Source organism: Ixodes scapularis, unplaced genomic scaffold, assembly GCF_016920785.2.
Source record: "Ixodes scapularis isolate PalLabHiFi unplaced genomic scaffold, ASM1692078v2 PGA_scaffold0__279_contigs__length_252992795, whole genome shotgun sequence".
Lineage (NCBI taxonomy): Eukaryota > Metazoa > Arthropoda > Arachnida > Ixodida > Ixodidae > Ixodes > Ixodes scapularis.
The window spans coordinates 160,069,464-160,089,788 of NW_024609835.1; the positions used below are offsets into that span (position 1 = coordinate 160,069,464).

Below are 20,325 nucleotides of genomic sequence, written 5' to 3' on the forward strand. Positions count from 1 at the left end.
CCGAGTTCACGCCGAGCACTGACGCAGCACTTGTGTGGAATACGTTTCGATCCGAGTACACTCCAAATGCTAACGAAACGCTCGTTTCCAATGCACGCTCATAGTGCATGCCCAGCTAATGGCTGCCGCACATAACCTATGCATCATTCCGAAATTTCGAAATGTATCAATTGAGTTTGTAAAGGTATTAGCACATTATGGTGCTGCGCATGCAATTAAGAGGTGATAGTTCTGAACATGCTAATTTATCTATAAAACAAAGACCGATCCCAAATGGGCACCAGCCACTAACAAAAAAAGAGCAGAGTTCAGGGTATTCAACAATATATCCCGTCCCTTCCTGAGACAGGCCCCCCCCCCCCCCCCCCCCCCGCCCCCTTCCTTTTTCTCCCGATGGACATTCGTTTTGAATTTATGTAGAAAGAACCAGTTATTACAACCGTACGAACGGCTCACCACGCCGGAGGACGACACGCGCGACGGCATCTAGGAAATGCTCTAATAAATATTCGCTTCCAGCTTCGTGTAAATATGGCAGCAATCCACACGAGAACAATTAAAAAAATAACGATAGGGTTAGATATGGTTCTATCTATTAAATATACTTTTATTGAACAAGTATAACTCTTATGACACTAAAGCAAAAGATTATACTTAACAGTTCTTGAAATAGCGACGCAGATGCTCCTGACACAAATGAACATGTTCCTTGGAAGCGAGCTACCATCGAACGACGGTATTCTTTCAAAAGAAACAAGTTGCATCTTCTCAGAGGGCAGTTCTCACCAGCTTACTATATATGAAGGTGCACGTCGAAGAGAGTATGTTTAAAATTATAGCTGAAGAGAGGAACATGAGAATGCTGGCGGGGGGGGGGGGGGGGGGGGGGGGGAGGGGGGAGGGGGGGAAGAGTGAAACCGCCACAAAATCCCCAAGCTAGAAGTAAAAAAAGGAGAAAAAATCTGGTGTTTTATTTTGAGAGAGATTGTAGGATAACCAAGAGCCCTATCCTCCTTGAAGACTGAATTCACCGTATGTTTCACTATAAAACCCACTCCACAATACATTTTTTTTTATAAGGTAGAACGCGTGCAGTCAAGCACAAACGGAAGACACTGAAAATGAAAAATGTGACAGGCTCGGAAAATGACTCTGTTGGTCGGGATGGGCCAAAACGTATACTTGGCAATGCAAAGGCCGGGCTGTTTCTGCATCAATGAAAATATCATTTCGTTTTTCGAGAGCCGAGTTTTGAAGCGATACTTACTAAACAAGCAGAACCCTGTCGGGATGAAGAGATCCCTACTGTCAAAAAAAAAGGTGAGATGATCTATGACTTCGGGACGTTTCCGGAACACCGATCTGGTTCTCTTTCTTCTCTTTTCCAGTTTACTTCTTATGGTGCTCAACGTGTTTTGAGATGTGACTCTCGACCTCATTGCAGCGTAACCGCACCGTGAACTAAAAAAAAAAAATTCGCAGTGGGCGTTTCAGAGCGGGAAATGTCATTCCTCCAGACGGCTGCTTCAAACCAAAAGCTATCTGGGCAAAGAGCGCCAGTGACGTCGACTGCTCTCTCTTACCCTATGCAACATTATACTAGGACACTGGGAAATGTTTGGACCGACACGACTCGACCATGGAAAATTATGAAGCTGCGCGTGTAGACAACAATGGCGGCGCAGCAATCGACAGGGCAGCAGAAAGTCGCTGCAGTCTGCACGTGCCGCCGCGCGTGTGCGTCTGCGCGTGTGCGCGATGCACGCGTACAACCACCATCATAAGAACCCTACTGGCGATAGGCCGGTGTCGACACCTGTTGCGATCTGCGCCATACGCCTCACGCAAGCCGCTCCGCTCCCAACACTACCTCGTATTCTAGTACACTGTACCCATGCGTCGCACTGCTGACGTCATCTTTTGCGCGGACAGGTGTGTTGGAGCTATCGCAGCCAGATTTGCTTGCCGGTCCAGCGACGGAGGGCGGAGACAGTCATTGGCGCCATGAGTTCAGGTTTTTTTGAAGACGTCTACAAGGGTGATATTTCTTGCTTCGTAGTGCCAACTACAAAATTTTTAGTTAAAATTTCATGGCGTGGTTGGACCATATCGACGTCTAGAGTCAGTTGCCCGAATACGATGTTCCTTCACAAATGTAAATGAAAGAAAAGGTTAATTGAAACATTTTAGATCATTATCAAGCTACTTTACAATCTTGCCTCTTTTCTATTGACCGCCATGGCAACCAACTAGGCCTCAGGAGTAAAAGTATACCAACGCAATTTCCCTTAAAAAAACAAAACAACAAGTTTTGTATTGGCAAAAAAAGAAAGAAAAACACCCTAAAGATATATATGTTTGTCTAAGGTCGTAAGAAAAGTTTACGTGAGGCTGGGCTTAAAATATGTTTTCAAAAAACTTGCACTGTACGTTTTTGGATATATTTCTTGTTGATACTCTGCCTGAGAAGGTTTGGCAGTTTCCTCTGATATGTCAAGCAGACGCACAATTAAAGCGCCGCAGAAATCTGCGCCCCCACGCGGTTTTATATGTATGCTCTGCACACAAGATAATCTATATTATGTCATCTCCATTCGCTGTCTGGAAAAACAGCAGTTTTTTTTACAAAACTTCCAGTAAGCTGGAAGATGCAGGTAATTGGACGGAAATATTGCAATACATTGTTTCAGCGAAGACTCACAAATCTCTAAAAATAGGATGTTTAAGAAAAAAAGTCTCCACGGGAAAAAAATGCCAGCCATGGTGTGCGTCAGAGATTGCAAGAAGCATACTAATTAGTTAAATAATTAACACATTTTAACAAATTAACATTTCAACTAGTGACATGAAACACATGGTTCCAATAGCAAACTTGCTATGCATGATGGAAAACCACTTTATAAACTAACTTTAGAAGGATATAAGGCATGAAAAGCATTTTCCGGTGCTATGGTGCGAAGCAATACCACTACAAGTTGCCTCCATGGTAGGTAGGAAGTGTGACGCACGCGCGTTGAGCGCCTCGGCCACGGAGAGGGGATGCGGTTATTTAGTAAGTTGATTTATTGGTTGTCGGTGATGTTCAGCAAGTTGCCTATTGCAACCATGTGGTTATATTTTAGTAGCTATCTAGTTAATTATCTTATATTTTTTGTAATGTCCGGCGTCAGCCATGGCTGGCAATTTATTTCCGTAAAGAGTTCCTTTTTGCCCCCAACCACACCATTTCTGGGGATTTTTGAAAGTGTTCAGTGGGACACCCGGTATATGAAAACATCAAATATATGTCCATTTATATCTGGAGGAAAATGAGGCAAAGTAGGGTAGGAACAAATTGTAACGCAGTGAGGGAAATGATAGAGTATTTTTAACAAACGTATTTAGTAACAGTATTTCATTATATTTAAAACTGAGTAACTTGTAAATGTGCTTGGTTTTGTTTCTTAAGCAACGATTTCTAGTGTGCCTTGAATCACGCATGCTATTTTTTCTAAAAAAGCGTGCAAAACAATAAAAAAATAAAAGCGAAATTGAATCCAATATATTACAGCCATGTCTCAAAAGGGAAATACCTGACTATAAGCAAAATACTCACCAGAACTTGACGTCACGGGATTTTTACAAATAAAGGAACGGATTACTAATTTAGTTCGAGTGATTGTTGTTTACCGTTCCTGATGCGTATACGTTGTCTCATCCTACGATGGACTAAACACCAAAGCCACGGGCCGCAAGGTCCAACCACGTTGCAAGCTAAAATATGACACGCTTAGCATTGGTTAGGGGTGGACGAATGATCCACCCAGTCCAAAAGCGCTGCATCTTTTTTATAGCTTCGACACTGCAAAGAGCCTGTATGACATAGCTTTCTTTGCAATGTAAAATTGTTGAGTCACTCAGTGCTATTCAATCCAAACTACCGTCCGTTCCTCCCCATTAGTGATTCGAAACGCGGGTGCCAATACGCGCATCGAAGCGAAATACCACGCAACTTGTCAGTGGCTCGTGATTGGATCTGGCGGTCTGTCGCTTCTGCCTTTAGTCCATCGTAGAGTGAGACGAAGTATAGTAGAATAGAAAAGGCATACGAAGGAACATTTTTATTACACGGAATGACTATCTGCTTGGTTGCTTTTGATGTGCACGCAATAACTGTAGGGTAGTGACATCAGAAGCTTTGTGTCAAAATGCTTCTTTCTATTTTTTTCTTTGCTCTGTAGGATGTGAAAAAACGACTCGAGTTTTTATCCCGTGGCTAGAATTTGTCCGACTGCGCCACAATAATTAACACTATTTATTTGTATGTGGTTTTGTGCTGTGGGTATCAGGTACTACAAAAAGCGGCACTTCCCTAAGCGCAGTACTGAAGCTCCATGTTTCACCATAACGTGGCGAAGGCAAAAGCTACGGCCCTAGCGAGCCGATCAAAGCGTCAAAGCGAGGCACATGACAACGCATCGTTGGAGTGCACTCCACTTGCAGAGGGTTGCAACGCGAGTCGCACCATCATTTTAATTAATTCAAGGGGCCCCCAGCCTCGGTTTTCTGCTTGGTTATGCTGAAAAAAATATTTGCATGATTATATATGGCATTAAACATATAATACTGAATGCCATGCATGACATTAATAAAATACGTTGTCTCAACTATCCTCACTTCACTGCGCGTGGTGGCTACAGCACCAGTAATTTTTGTAAAGCGAAAAGTCTAAAGCAAATAGCAGTTTGGATAAGCGCTCGTCAACGCCTCGGTTAAGATAATTACATTGCATATTTTATGCTAATCAAGCTTGCGCGTGCTACTTGGGTATTGCGTTTAATTTGGCAAACTGTTTATGGATCAGACTGCCTTTCTCTTCAAGTGCTGGTGCTGTGCCTTACGCCCCCAGCAGCTTGTTACCTTTCTTTACATCAATGGCTTGTTGTAGAACGAATATAATTTTTTTTTTGTATTTCTACGGCAGAGACATCCTCTGTAACCTTTTTATCTTCACCAACGTCAATCGCATGTGTTCTCAGAGGTGCCATCACATGAATTCGTTTACTTTCCGGCATTGTCACAATTCTTCTCGCAGTCTCCGACGGTCGCAAACTTCTGACAGTTGTGGGGTTCAGTCTCTGACGGGATGTCCTCACAATTCCCAGTGTACGAGTTCTACTGGGCGGCCGCAATCACGATATGATTTGTGTGAGTTTCACCCGCATTGGTGCAAGCTGCTGGACAGAAAAATAAAAAAAAATTGGAGGTTTTTCTTCTTGTCGAAGAATTTACCGTATTTGCTGGGATACACACACACTAACATGTTTAAAAGTTAAAATTTCACTCGGCGCGCATTATCTATACAGGTGCAGACTATTAAAATACTTTGTTAAAGATCGTTTTATATGACGAGACGTGACAGACTGTGTGAATCAGAGTGTATTAAATGATGATTTATGTCTAATGCGATCTTTTTTGTGAGCTAAAAATGCAAAATTTGTCAAAGTGTACTGTGTATGAGTTTTTTCTACGTGCGGACCAGCTAAGGAAATAAAATTATCGGAGTTTGCCTCAGCGGATTTATTCCGGCTGCGGACTATAGCTCAGGTACACTTTAAACGTTTCTCGCCTGCGTATGTAAAGATGGGGGAGGGGGAGCATCTACTTTTTTATATTTCTTGTATTTTGTATCTGCCTAAAAATAAATAAGAAAAATGAAAGGCGTTTACAACTCCCTGTAATGCCGAATTAGAGCGCAGCTCTTGAGATGAAGGAGGGGAGGGTATGCCCCTCCTCCCTCTCTTCCCCTCCTCTCCTGTTCTCCTCCCATTTAGCGGGAAATTTTCGCTACAATTTTTTGCAAAATTTAGGTGAAAAAAGTTTCGCTAAATGTAGCGGGAGAATTTTCCCGCTAAATGTAGTGGGGATTTTTTCCCCATAAAGTTTAGAGTGAACATTTTCCACTAAATTTAGCACGGAAATTTTTTTCACTAAATTTAGCTGGAAAATTTTTTCCGCTAAATTTCCCGAGAAAATGCCTCCAATAAATTTAGCGGGAAATTTTCCCGCTAAATTTAGCGGGGAAATTTTTCTTCTGAGTTTAGCGGGGAACTTTTTCCGCTAAATTTATCGGGGAATTTTTTCTGTTATATTTACGAAATTGTTTTCACCAGCCTCAGGAACGGAATCTTTCCGCTAAACTTAGCGGGAATTTTTTCCGCTAAATTTAGCAGCTCCTTTTTTCCGATAAGTTTAGCGGAAAAAAATCTTCGGCTAAATTTAGCGGAGAAATATATTTCGCTAAATTTAGCGTTGAAAACGTCCCCGCTAAATTTAGAGGGGAAATGTTTTCGGCTAAATTTAGGGAACTTTTTAGCGGGAAATTTAGTGGGAGATAACAAAACGACATAACTTTCAAAGGAACTAGTTCATGAAGAAAAGCATCTATATAAAACATAATAGTCCTTAATGTACTACTTTCATTATAATCTTACGAAAAAGAGGTACGGTGAGAGGATATTCTCCAGAAAGGCACAAATAACTTAATATGTGACATTCAGGCTAAATATATGTTCCAAGATATGAAAGAAATGAAGGAATATTTTGATACCTCAGATTATGCAAGAGATCGTGAACTATTTTCCAAAGATAATAAAAACTAATTGGTAAGTTTAAACAAGGGGTGAAGGGAAATATCCTAATGGACTTTTTGTGCACTTAGACGGGCATGTTATTTATATAAGTTTATGGTACAGAAATATTAAAGGCCAAAGGGGTTAAAAATAAGGTGAAAAAAGGATCTACACCTTGATAATCACAAGTAAGTATTAGGAGATAAACAAAATTTAGTCGTACACCAAAGTGTGATAAGATAAAAAAATCATGAAATATACATCGATAATGTAACGAAAAAAGTCCTAACCTTTCAGGATGATAAAAGACTTCTCTTAGGAGATCGAATAAGTTAATTAGCATGTGGACATTATTTACTGCAGTATTAATGTCCTAGTTTTTATATCTTCAATTTGTTTCTTTAACTTTTTAATTTCTTTCAATTTAATATCAACCCTTGTCCTATTTGCTTTCAGATGTTTTTCATGGTCAGTAACACACTTTTCATAACTTTCTTTCGTGTATCGTTCCAATTTATTGGTTTTATTTTTAATTTCTTTGCTTTACTCAGATTCTAAATCTCCGAACGCTATGCTTGACTCCATTTTTAAATTACGATGCGTTGTTAACTTCCCCGAAATTTTCGCAGTTGTTTTAAATTATTTCTTCAAACTTTTTATACTCATTTTCATGAGTTAAAAAATCAACAGCATCAATGTTTTCACTGGGCTTCTCAATATTAACCAGCATTTTGTTTTTCTATCTCATAATTTCCCTGATCTAACTAAAATCCAATCCCCAGATCTCCTCTAATTCCTCTAATGTTCTTCTTTAAAACTCAGTATCTCGTTTCATACATTCATTGAAATACAATATTTGTTATCAAAAGTTATCCTATTCTCATTATTAACTTTATCATTTGACAAAAACGTATACTTATATTGTGCTATAGAGGTGTATACCCCTTAAAATTTATGTAATGCAAATTAAAGTTTAGATGTCATATTCTTTTTATCGTTAAGTCCTAACAAAGTGATATAGTTATAATTTCTCTTTAATACCGGTGCAATACTATGTAAGTTATGAGCGATAAATATGATTAACATATTATTATTATTCTTGAAATTGTAAACAAACCTGAAGCTTTTCCCAATAATTTTTTATCACGAGTATTTCAAAATGTTCAATAACTCTTAGATTTGGTTTAGATTCACCCAAGTCATAAACGTGTATTATATCATTTTTATCATCACTAAAATGCTACTTCTTCACCGGTCTTTTCACTCAACTTCTTATAAATATTCTAAATGAATTCATATTTCTGTTTACTTAGCATTTTTGCACGCACCTACAGCATGGCGTAATAAACATAGTCAAACAGTAAATAAAAGCATAATTTGTTTTGCCAGTACCACTTCAGACCATAAACTACATACTTCAAAATGGCCATACCTGTACTTTGCCAGTTATATATTTTGGTTTTGATATACATCTTGAATAGCCTTGGAATATATTGAAAGAATATAACTATACTTTGAATAAATGTACTCTACTTGATATAATTTAACTATAATTGAAATAATTTAGCTATAATTGAAATATTTAACCATACTAAATTTTTGTTTATATAAATGAGCCCAAAACATATTCCCGCGCGCAGCTGGCCAAGTAGGCAGAGCGGATGGCCTAACGGTTATCGTGCTTGCCTCCCACGCAAAGAGCCAGGGTTCAATTCCTTGGGAGCGACGTGTCTTTCATTTATTCTTGCAATTTCGTGTTGTGGTAAAATCAAAAATCCTGCTGTTTGTTCGAGGTCCGAAAGTTCTACGCCGATTGTTTCAGAATCCCACGCGTGTACATAAGGGGCTCCGCCTGCCAAGGTGCAGTCGGTCTCGCCCCAGCATTCGATCCTGCTGGTACGCCGACTTCGACGCCCGCGACGCTCTGTTATTATCTTAATCTTTCCTTTTTGTTTCGGGCCCAAGTTCGCCCCATTAAACGTTTCATTTTCCTCAGTTATTTTTTGTTTCCTCACATCATCATTCGTGACAATTTTGTGGAGGCGCGGGTACACAGGCGCATGACATCTTCAACGAAGCTGGTAACACTTTTGTTCGGACCCTTCACCCTTGCTTAAAGAAGGTCCTCCGCTCGCTGACAACGGTGGTGGTTGAGAAACGTCCGCTTCAATTCGGCGGTGCAGGACTTCCTTGTAGTGAAGGCCGCTTCGTGGTTTTCAAACCACTGCTTTGCAGTTCCTTCAAGCGAGAAGTAGATGTAGTGGAGGCACTGCTCAGCCGTCCATCCGTTGTGACGTGCTACACGTTCATAGTGTTGCAACGAATCCTCGATGACGATATGGATCTGCCCGTGGAAAGGAGTCGGAGTCCGGGGTGCGGCGGGCAGGTATATGACGGCGGCGGCGACCGGGGTCTGCGACGACTGGTTGTCTATCGTCGGCTTCGTTGGCGCGCTTGGTCTTGGCAGGCAGGGGTCTGTAGTCCGGGTGTAGGCCTAGGGTGCGACGACTTAATCGGGTCCGGGTAATGTCTTAGGTGGGCTTGGTGTCGGACTTGCACTTCGGGCCCTCGGGGGAGGCTCGAAGTGCAGGATCGAGTTGTACATAAGAAAAAAACAACAACAAATGATTTAGGAATAATATAAATTAGTTTTACAAGCTAGAATAAAAATAAAAAAAAAAACAGACTGAGAAGATAAAGCACTTTGCGCACCTAATGGACAAGGAGAATCGGTTGGACAAACAAATAAAAATGCCAGAAATTATGCCAGCCCCTATGCCGCGGTCATCCTGTTTGTACACAATATACATCTTGGTCACAAGTTAAAGCAAATTAATAAACCTTATCAGCTGGATTACTATGAGGAGCTCGGACACTTGTTTGGAACACCTATTTGAAGAATACTCAGGGCAAGACCAGCTTGAACAAATGATAGCAGAAATACAACTGAACAAAATCAATTAGTTGTTATAAAAGGAAATTTAACAAAGAAAATGCAAAAAGATATAACTGCACAGGAGAAAAATAAACTAGAAGTTTAACCTAAATTTCTTGATGGAAAATCGTATTTTCTTAAAAGATAGAAAGGTGGCTCGATCAATATAATAAACAATGTAAGAAAACGTTTTGTAAATGGTATTTATACAGGTGTTGATGTTATTCTAAAAATATGTATTAATATTGAACTTAAAAGGAGTAGAAATGATTCTCAGGAGCTTGTACATTAATCATATTCTATATTTTATATTTTACTATGAAATAAAAAAATAACCGCCAGCATAAACGAATTAATGATAAAATATTGCTGTTTAATAAACGAAAGATCTTCAGATAAATACAATTCCTATAAATGGTAAAGGTACAGTAACATTTCAGAGAACTTTAACAAAAACATAGAAGTTAGATACAAAAAGGAAATTTGCCACTGCAGTGAGAAAAATGTACCATCGCATATACACGGCATAATATACCTAAAAAGTTTTTAAAAAATATTATTTTATCACAAATTTTAGATCAAGACGAAGCAAAACAAATAACCCTTGACGATGGTAAATATGATCGTGATTCTCTGAATTATCAACAGGTTCAACGCTGTAAAATGCCTAAATAGGATATTCAAACATTCTTTGCAGTACCGCCAGGTATTACTAATAGAATATCAGTGACCCTAAAGAAAGCATGGAAAGTAGATTTCAAGAATTATACTTGTATTCAAGCAATAACTATACTGAAGTGATAAGGAAGAAACTAAAATGGATTGGGGATTTTCCAGGAAATGTTGTAAGAGTTGTGAGGACAACATTTATTCATTGTAGTTTCGTCAAAGATTCTTATTCAGAAGACAATGAATTTATCATGAAAACTGATTTATTCTACACGTTTGTTCCAAACAAAGAACCCAATTCATGGTTAGTATTTAGTCCAAACCCAGTGAAGGAATTTGAAATACAGTAAAGTGAGATCATGCAGTTTTGCTCAAGAATTACAGATCAAAATCAAAGACAAATGGATTAAAAAACAATTTCATAACGTAAAATATTTATTCTAGACCTCTAGAATTTTTGATAATAATAAATGGTTTTACGTACAGATCCTCGTCAGCACTTTGGTAAGCATTCAGATAATGTCCATCTTTATATTGGAGGTAACAGTTTTTTAACGAATACACTAAACTCCCTTGCAGGGCTCTTGGTTTTATCTGGTAAGTCCTTTTTTCATCGAGCGAAACCTAAAGTGATTTCATTTGCTCGAGATACATTTGCAGAGATTAAACTGAAATTACAAAAGGCAACGTCCAAACTACTTGAAAATGCCTTAAATAATCCGATACAAATCAAAGGTAGAGAAACTTCCCACGACTTTAAAGAGCAGTTTATTCCAGTAGTAAAACAGAATGTACAAAAACAGATAATGAACCTTTACATGGTTGGGGCTACTAATGAGCAAAATAATAGGCCAACAATCGAAAGTTTTTAATCACCTTCTTGCATAAATTTTGTAACTTATAAATTGACTACTGAAACTTACGAGAAACAGGAATACGTATTCTAACTGATTAACATCAAGATTTTGAGACTGTTATAACTTCAAATGACACTATAAAGTTTCAAAATGAAGTAGAACTCTTGTGTTTCAACACTGGGGAAGCGCTTAGATTTTTAAAAGGTTTACTTCAATGCAGACTAAACACTGTTAACAATTATGAAATGAATCAAAGTGATGCTGATATTGTTACATTCGCTAATATTATTAATGCGAATGCATTTTCAGAAATTAGATTAACCGTGAATGACAAAGAAATTGAACATAATCTTTCCGTGGATTCAGTTCAACGATCAAACAATTAATACCTACTCAGATGATTTTCAAGATCTACAGTCATGTCCAAGTTTTTGTATACAAATACGTCTGAAACATATGAACGAAACAGATATAAAGTAAGTGGATGCCCAGAAGACTGTTACAAGTGATAAAGTAAATCCAAGATATACCAAAGGATTGCCAAGAGATATGAAATCACAAAAACTCGAAGATTGTAGAAGTGTATTTTAAAGTCAGATATCTAATAATTTTTGATCAGAATTGATAAAGCATTTTACAAAATGACATTTAAGCTAACTCTAACTGAAACAATAAAATATACATTGTAATTAACACTGGAAGAAATCATAAAGTTCTAATTGACAGGCTATTGTGGAAGATTCCAAAGATAACACAAAATTTGAAACTCGAGCCGTCTTAACCAAAACATTAGAGAGTAATGATATAGTATTATACAATTGAAAACGTTTTAAAAGCTCTAGAACAATAGACTTTGATATTGCCAAACCCAATATAGAATTTCCAGGGATATAATATAAACCAAGATATATTTATATTGTTTTTCAGAACATTTCTGAAATCAATTCTTTAACAGCAAACAACATGGGTTTTGATAATTAAACCTGAAAACTATAAACGTAGAAGTAAACTCCTATATATTCTTTTCAATTCATTGTGACTTCACAACGAGTTTTATTATTGACGATGTCTCGATTACATTCTTGGAAGACGAATTTAAAATTGTCGATATAGTTGTAAGAAAACAAACATTTGCAGTTGTCTATCTAATATTCTGTATCGATGTTAACAATATGCCCACGAATGCATTCGTAAATGCTCACACATCTCTCATTCAGGTACATGTTAAACGCCGAAGTACTCCGGCTGCAAAGTACAGAATATGTATGATGTACAAGTTTGATAGAAAAATTAATGTAACTCTATCTGATGGTAAAATTATGTTTGCCGAAATTGTATATCCTTTCTTATAAAAATGTATATTCTACACTCAGTACACCTATCAGAAGGTGAACAAAAGAAGCTTACGACTTTAATTCAGAAAGAAAAGGAAAGCAAAATACGAATTGATCCGAAGGCTAATCCCAGAAATTCTAGCTTGTTTCTTACTTCCACTCAAGCTCAGAAACTAAAGAAGGGTAAGCCGGTCGATATAAAGTAGAGTAAAACACACTTAAGAAATTAAAAGACTTAAGAAGGTGGTTTATTGCCAATTTGTGGGACCTTAGCAGCCTTAGCAGCCAGAGCCCAACCACTTGTTGCAAACGAGGCCTAGACAGCCGGAGCTCGAAATGCTGTTGACAAAATTGTTGCCAGGGTTTTAGGATAACTGGCAAAAGAATAAAAATAAAGTCAGCACTAGGATGTACAAATATTATCAAGATGTTAAAACACAAACCGGGATTTAGTGGTGTATTCTTAAACTTAATATCTCGCCTAAAGAAGGACACAAGTTTTGTGTGATAAATAATGATAATTTTCCATCCTCGGGAGGTCAATGGGTTTGTTATTTTAATGATGCAAAGTATACTGAATTATTTGATAGTTTTGGTTTACCCCTGCTAAAGAAATATTAAAGTATCGAAAAACAAGTAATACTGACACTATAATTCATCCCAGATTCGAAGTATTAACATCTTTTTATGGGGTCATTGCTGTATTCACTATCTTCTAAATCGTTTAGGGGGTAAAACGCAATATGATATTATACAAGAGTTTTTATCAGATATAGAGCATTATGATAAAGAATTGATTAGGTCTTTTATATATACATAATAAATGAAACGACTTGAGAAGAAAGTGTACGTATTCAGAAGAGCCTATAATTATTATCAGAATTTAGTGGATTCTATACAAAACAAATAATATTTCGGAAGTTTTGGTTAGGAATGTAAAAAATAATTACATAAAATCAAACAAATATCTTGCTAGGAAGAAATATATATATATATATATATAATTTGAATGGCTATAAATTTTTAAATTTTGAATAAATGATTTTCAATGAAAGACCAACAAGTCAATTAAAGAGGTTTAAGAGTCTGCTGAGAAACAAGGTGTATATACAAAATAAAAACAATTATAAACAAATTTGAAAAACGTAGAGTAATCGTTCCTGAATAGATGATCAATGGCGAGCTTATCTTGTTGAAGCCAAAGGTTATAAAAATATTCTAAGTTGTATAGATATATTCTCTAGATATGCAGGGGTAATACCGTTAAAGGACAAAGCAGGTGAACAAATAACTCAAGCATTCCTTGAAATATTTAAGCAAAAGAAAAGAATATTCAAAAAATACAAACATATCAAGGACTAGGGTTTTATAAATGTAAGGTACTGAGATCCTTTCAACATAAAGGAATTCAACTTTTTATTACTAATTCAGAACTTAAGACATCTGTTGTCGAAGGGTACAGCAGAACACTAAAAAAAAAAATGCAGAAAGGTACAGAATCCACTGGTGTTAAATCGATCTATTAAAATAGCTCTAACCGAAGCCTCAATAAAATAATGAAGAGAATGTACAAAAATAAAATAAATCTGTGCCCATTAGCGAAAAGTAATAAAATCCGAAATTCAAAATGGATGATATTGAGAGATTACAAAAATATAAAAAGGTTTTTGAAAAGGGTTACAAGCAGAATTATACAAATGAAGTCCTTCGGATAAAGGAAGTTTTCAGTGATTCGTATTATTGCCTAGGTGACATTAAGGGAGAAGATATACTGGGGATGATATATGAACAGGATGTGGTGAAATACGTTCCTACAGGTGATTTTTGTATATCGTTTTATTGTTATTTCTTGAAGGTAATATTTCAAGGAGGTTGGGGGAATGTGGGATGAACCAGAACGTCATTATCTCTGTTACTTACGTCTCACAAGACGTCTGCATCAGACCTCGTTACCCGCGACTACAGGGACCATTAAACCAGCCACACCACTGTGTAGTCCAAAACCCACGACCAACCTTCACCAGGGTGACACCCGGAAAGCCCAGGTCGCACGCCCTCAATCCTCTCCTCCCCACGGCTCATGATCGACGAGTCCATTGCGGACGAAGTCGACGGCTGAGAGGCCGACTGGTAATAGAGCGACATGGAGACACAGCGCCCTAGCCAGAGAGGTGAACCCCGACTGTGTGAGTCCTCCTCTCTACATCGGAGACGGAACAAACGGCCGTGAAATACCAAAAACTCAAACGATAGGGCATCTAACGGGGCCGGATTTAAAAGAGGAAAGGGGCGGATAAAACGATGAGCCCGGTCGCGGACAGTTGAGCTCTTAAAGCATTATTTTTGCGCACGCACGCCTTTCGTTTTTGATTTATGCAACTTCAGATTGCAGCACTTAATGTTCGAAAGGTTAAGTTGCCCGCAAAGCACGCCGAAATTGTAAATCTGGTGCATTCGACCAGGCTAGACGTTGTGTTCCTTCAGAAAACGAATTTTAAGCACAGCTCGGATCTCTTCAAATTTAAATGACGTCTTCGTGTCGACTCTTTTTTCAGCCTCGCCACCCGCCAAGCGTGCGGCTTGGGCATTCTAGTCCTTCCTAGATGCTTAATGCGCGATTCTTTTTTTTTACACGTGACGAGGGAGGGCGTGTTATCTATCTTGACACTGCTATAGCGTATAAGAGGACCCGCCTTATCACCGTGTACGCGCCAGCCGAAAACCAAACGTTTGAACGATTTCTTTTCAGCCCCACACTGAGCGTCAGCTATTCTGTGCTACGTTGTCGAGACTAGCGTAGCTTTCTGCAGTGCTCCCACTCTGTCAAAGATAGTTAGGCTAGAGGCAAGACGAAGCCATGTGCTCTCTCGGCTGTGCGGGGCTGCTGCACTGTGAAAGCTACGCTAGCCTTGGCAATGCAGCTCATAATATTTGACGCCTAGTATAAGGGGTATTTACTGGCAGACATAGCAGTGTGTGTGGGTGACTGAGCGCGTGCTGACGGCGAGCTTTCACAGTTTCTTCTGCAAGGTGCATTCCGCACCCTCGAAATTGCCGGTCTTAGCAGCCTATTAACGTAAGCTCCTTCTAACCATGCACTCTAAACATCGCCCTGAAAAATTGTGTCCAGTGAATGCCCCCTATAGAACATAGTTTCTTAATATTTCGCACGCAATAGTTGGGTTTGATTTTAATTGCGTATTAGACGCGCAACGTGACGCGAGATCTCTTGTAGCTCGGCCAGACCCACCGTGGTGCACGAGATCGCTACAACTGCTGGTGACGGAGCGTAGCTTTGTAGACGCCCGGGCATACAGCACGGTCTTGATCATGTACCGACGTTGCAACGCGTAAACGGGAGCTCCCGTCTAGACAGGATTCACCCCTCCCTTACTCCCCCCTTCTCCCCCTCATGCCGAAGTTATGACAATACGAAGTATTGAATACCTCCATTACCGAACTCAGTTTCCGATCACCAAGGAGCGGTAATTACCATCAACATATACAGAGACGCAGCCACTCCCTTCACCAAAGTTGGAAGCTCTACACCCCACTACTCATAGAACCGGACTTTGTAAGAGGCCTCAAAGAAGATCATTAAGATGCCCTGCCATACACGGATTTCACGATACACTCATGAGAAGACGTGAAGGGAAAACTAGGCCTTCTTTTTACAGCAGGGTGGGGTCAGACGAAAGCAAGAGTGCACACGCACACAGGCAGCTCCTCAGCTCCGTGGTCATAAAAATCTGCCTTCAGACCCATGCAGCGGTTTGGACAGCTCTGACCCATTCAGACATCGAAGTGTTGCGTGCGCAGCACCTGGAATTACTAAGGTCACGTTCTTTGGTGGACCATGTGGAACATTTCCAAGCTCGAGCCACAGGCGGCCTTGGTACTTTTCGCTACTTGCGGACGCGCATGGACAGACGGGCAGAACCCCGGAGCGGTGTGTTTGCAGACACAGACGACAGTCTGCCCCGTGTAGCCGCCTGCATTCAGGACACCTTTAGACAAGAGAGAATGGCCCCGGACGCACTGACCCTCGACTCGGTGTTACAGAGCTTTCCGACACTTAGCGAAGCCGAGCGTCAAACCGTCGCGAACAATGCAATGCCTTAGGATCTGAACGAAGCTGTGGAATGAGCCAAACGCGACTTGGTTCACGGACAGGACGGACTCCCTGACGGATTTACAAAACTTCTTGTTATGTCCTTCGGGACTACTTCGTGAAGTCCGTGCGACATCCGTTGACCACGCCGGACTGTAGGTATTTCTTCACGTCTGTCGAGATGATAATGATCCCCAAGCAAAATAGTTCAGCCTCCAACCCGCCATCTTTGTGCTCGTTTTTCTCACTGAACTGCGACTACAAGATCGTGATGTCGGTTTTGTCTACGCAGGTTCGCCAAGGCCTTGCAACTGTGGTTCACCCGGCTCATTCGTGCGCCCTGGAACGAAGTATGTATGAGTCGCTGTCAACCACATGTTACCTCATAGTCTACCCCACATCTCCCAATCACAAGGGAGTCGTTGTGTCACTGGATCAAAAAAAAAAAAAAAGCGTTCTACAAAATAGGGAATTAGTATATTTTAAAGGGGCCATAAAACGCTTTTCCAACTTTTTAATGTTTAGCTTTCCTCCTCAACTCATAAATCGCGCATTCTACCAAACAGCTCAAGAAGACGAAAAGGGGGAGGCCCTTCTTGCTCGGAATCTTGTTTGTGTACCCGGACAGAGCCATTGTCCCTCTACAAGATTAGCCCGTCGCTCACAATTCAGACAAAAGTTGCTTTCTCCAACCCGTTCACCCCGAAGCTGACAGTGCTGTGGAAGTTACGTGCTCGTTAGGCCAGCCAGACTGGCCACGTGATCACGCTCCTTCGCGCATACCCACGCGCAGAGAATGAGGTTAGGTGATGAAAGGGAGGCGGCTGATTGGTCCGGCAAGCGCGTAGCTTCCACCACAATGTCAGCTTAGGGGTGAAGGGATTAAGTGAGGTCCAGTTTCGTGTGACGTGCGTTTGGACCCGATGACGCGCTTTTGGGACCGCGGATGTATCACAGTGAAAAGGCAGAGAGCTTACAAAGGGGAGGAGGTACAAAATAGTCCGCTGTGTTTTCAAATTTTCGCATTGAAAGTCAGGCTTTTTGACTTTCTACTTTTTTTTGGGCCCACTGAACGATGTGCTATCAGTAAAATCACAATCTAAAATGATTTATCCCAACCCAAAATTTGTTTTGTGGGCCCATTCACTGTATTGGAACGCTACGGCTTCCCACGTGAGTTTCTGGACAGTCTTTAAAGTGTTCACAATGTTGCAGAAGAAAGAATTCGCCTTGGGGCCGCTTCCGGCCCCTATTTTCCCGTACAGCGTGGGGTTTGCCAGAGTTGTCCCCTCTCATCTTTACTTTTCACAATAGTTATAGATTTTTTTATCAAGTCGACGGTCTTGATTTTACGTATTTTTAGTGATTCTGTTTCCTGTAACTGGGGTTCTTTCCGTGTATGCTAAGGCAGACGACGTCATATTTTTTCTTCGAGATAGGTATTCAATCTTTGAGGTTTTCCGTTTTTTTCGCCTGCTACGCTTCCTTTTCTCGTGCGGCCTTAGACACGTCCAAGTTGCAAGACATGCCGATGGGACAATTCCAACATTGCCTCCCGTCCGATGTGCTTCTGGTGCAACAACTAAAAATCCTGTGGGTCTTTTTCACACAGACTGGTCTGAATTCCACCAACTGGATGGACGTCGCAAACGAACTCTGTGAGTGCGCTGAGGATGCTTCCTTCTTTCCTTCCTCGTGCAGAGATGAGATAAGCGAGCTGGACAAGAATGACGAAAATAATCGCTGGAGAAGGGGAACAAGAGGGACAATTCTTGTCCAGCTCGCTTGCACCTTGGCATTTAATTGCATTATAATCATAACCTTAAAAATGCAAGCTTTACCCTTATTGGTGTAGGATTTGTGGGAGCTGATAAAATTTGTTTGCTCTACTGATATCTAACCCCTGGTTAGCTTAGTTGGTAGAGCGCTCCACTGGAAATGGAAAGGTCCCGGTTTCGGCACTCGGACCAGGCGAAGAGAGGAGGAAGGGAAGCGTGCTGCGGTGCGGCAACTGTGTTCGCTCTACTGGTGCAAAACTATCGATAGTACTATCTGTAGTATCGATCGTCGCCAGACATCGGACCACCAATAGTACTATCGATAGTCGACTATCGAAAAACTATCGAAAAACTATCGATAGTACTATCGATAGTCGACTATGGATAGTTCTACGGCCCTATCGATAGTTTTGGTAAAACTATCGATTGTATCGATAGTCAATTTATCGATAGTTTTGCTTTACTACTACGGGGTCGTCGTGGGCCGTCGCGGGGGGCTTGGTGCCGCGGCTCGGGGGGGGGGGGGGGGGGGGGGGAGGCGTTTGTGTGTCTGGGCTGGCCCTAGGCTAGCCTTTACTTTGCGCGGTCTTCCGGTGGTTGTGCGGCAGGCGTGTTGGGACAGCGCCTTGTGTACTACCGTACCACTTCGACATCCAACAATGGTGCAATGAAGTGGTCATGTGTTTGTTTTCAAATTGTGTGTTTCATATTTTATTGAGACTTCATACACCACGAAAGTAACGCACATTGGGCGCGGCCCTTGCGACCTATACTTTTTTCGTGCAACCGCGGATGTGCCTGTTTTGGTGTCAAGAAAAATATTTCTGAATCTGTTCGAAAACTTGGTCCGTAGCCGGCTCAAGATGACTATGCATCCGAATTGCCTGCCCAAAAAGATTTTATTTGGAAATGTGTAGTTCTTCTCTTCCACTTCGTAGACTTAGAATGCTCAATTTTCGATGGCGTTGCTCGAGATGATTTATTCATAGGTCAAAATGTATCAGAATTGTAATATTCTCAATAGTAGGCTTGCGTTGGGAAAGTGAGGGTATTCTCAATTTAGGATTCACTGCAATACCTCATGCAGTGAAAAAAGATAAAATAAACCCGAATTTGATAAGATTCCAAAAGAGACATCGCGTGGGCTGCCCATATGAGCCCGGTGTGAGCCCCGAAAAAGAGATATCATGGGGGCTGCCAATCTAGGCCCCTTGTGCGCACGACGGAGTGGCCCATGTAAGATGCCCAAATAGGCCCCCTGTGGGTCCCCCGAAGCAACCCAGGTTGGCTGCCCAAGTGGGCCCCACTTGGGCCCGACTTACAAAATCGACGTGGGACCCTCGTCGGTTGCCCAAGTGGGACCCACGTCGGCCCCCCTTTCTGAGACCACCTTGAGCTACTTGAGAATGCTACAACGTATACAGAGGGGGAGAGTATCTTCGCATCCTTTCGCACATCTGAAGAATCAGTTTTGTTGCGTACACTGCGCGTGCCGTTACTATTCCAAACGTTCACTGTTTATATGGAACACACTAGTTTTCATCAAAAGGACTGTCATCTGGATGATCGTCGTGGGACCGCAGGACGAGGTTGGTATACTGCGACGCGTGAGTAATTTTCATTTTCTAAAATACGAGCGATAAAAGAGTCTTACCCCACACTTCCACGTCAAGAAAGTGTAAGTGAGCACCTTTATTCCGAAGCCGATCATCCAGGGCCTAGGGATCGCGGTTCTCACTCTGCAGTACCACCATTGCTGAAAGTTACGAATTATTAACGTAGAAGGCGTTATAGGCGGGGGTTCCGTGCTTTCGGTGAATACCGGTAAATTTCGATAAATATCCCCCGAAAGGGTTTTCTCGTAATTGGGGAATGCCGAGAAACCCCGAATTGGAGTTGCCTTTGCATAGGGAAATCCTAGTTTTGGGCGAAGAAATTTTGATCTGCAACATTTTTTTGTGGCCCTGAACATAACCTGTCTCTAACTATCCTGGAGGTTGCTTCTTTTTGAACCACGTCCCTTGCCTCGC

The 20,325-nt window shown here is 40.8% G+C and overlaps 1 pseudogene; it reads right to left on the reverse strand.

Annotated features, from left to right (window-relative positions):
* LOC121837657 overlaps positions 1 to 20,325 on the reverse strand; it is a 66,794-nt pseudogene that overhangs the window by 17,461 nt on the left and 29,008 nt on the right.